Below are 1248 nucleotides of genomic sequence, written 5' to 3' on the forward strand. Positions count from 1 at the left end.
GGCAGGTGAAATACTTGAAATACTTAGAGGCATAGGACTCAGACTATTCAGATTTATGAAGGATGGTGGATGCTGAGGAAAGGAACACACAGAAAGAGCCACAACTAGGCTATAGTGCTGTTAAACAGAACAAAAACAACAACAGAAAAACAAAAACACAAACCAGTATGAATCCAAGGGAGACATTGAATACATAGTACTTTTTATTACACAATGACAATTACTATTACAGGGTATACATTCTTTTCAGTTCATGTGAAAAGTTAGAAAAGTGGATTTAAATACAAATGTATCTACTCGTGAGGTTAAGACAGACAGATCGCTTGAGTTCAGCCTGAGCAGCATGGAAAATTACATCTCTAAAAGGAAAAAAAAAAGCAAACCTGTGGCTTATGGAGAGTTGTGATGAATTAATTACACACACTTTAAATAAGAGATTTTATATTGCTTTTCCTGTAAGCGGCGAAAGGTGACTCGTCAAGATGGTTCGCTACTCTCTTGACCCAGAAAATCCCACAAAATCTGGTAAATCACTAGGTTCAAACCTTCGCGTTCACTTTAAGAACACCGGGGAAACTGCCCAGGCCATCAAGGGCATGCACATCCGCAAAGCTACCAAGTACCTGAAGGATGTCACTTTAAAAAAACAATGTGTGCCATTCCGTCGGTATAATGGTGGAGTTGGTAGGTGCGCCCAGGCCAAACAATGGGGCTGGACACAGGGACGGTGGTCAAAGAAGAGTGCAGAGTTTTTGCTGCACATGCTTAAAAACGCAGAAAGTAATGCTGAACTTAAGGGTTTAGACGTAGATTCTCTAGTCATTGAACACATCCAGGTGAACAAGGCACCTTAGATGCGCCGACGAACTTACAGAGCTCATGGCCGGATTAACCCATACATGAGCTTCCCCTGCCACATTGAGATGATCCTCACTGAGAAGGAACAGATTGTTCCAAAGCCAGAAGAGGAGGTTGCACAGAAGAAAAAGATATCCCAGAAGAAACTGAAGAAACAGAAGCTCATGGCACGGGAATAAATTCAGCATAAAATAAATGTAGATAAAAGTAAAAAAAAGAGAGAGAGATTTTATATTTGTCAGACACAGAAAATTAAAGCAATAAACTAATATTAAAATAATGACTGACAAAAGCCCTCGTATCTGTGAAGTCAGCTGGGCTTTTTAAGTGCTCCAGCAAAAGGACAGGAGAAATCAAAGTAGAAATCAGAAAATAGACAGAGCTGAACTA

The 1248-nt window shown here is 40.0% G+C and overlaps 1 pseudogene; it reads left to right on the top strand.

Moving 5' to 3' along the window:
• The first annotated feature begins 482 nt into the window (after positions 1–482).
• On the top strand, positions 483–1037 carry LOC114611640 (annotated as a pseudogene).
• The last annotated feature ends 211 nt before the right edge of the window (positions 1038–1248 follow it).

The sequence above is a fragment of the Grammomys surdaster genome, unplaced genomic scaffold (assembly GCF_004785775.1).
Source record: "Grammomys surdaster isolate TR1022 unplaced genomic scaffold, NIH_TR_1.0 129, whole genome shotgun sequence".
Taxonomy (NCBI): Eukaryota; Metazoa; Chordata; class Mammalia; order Rodentia; family Muridae; genus Grammomys; species Grammomys surdaster.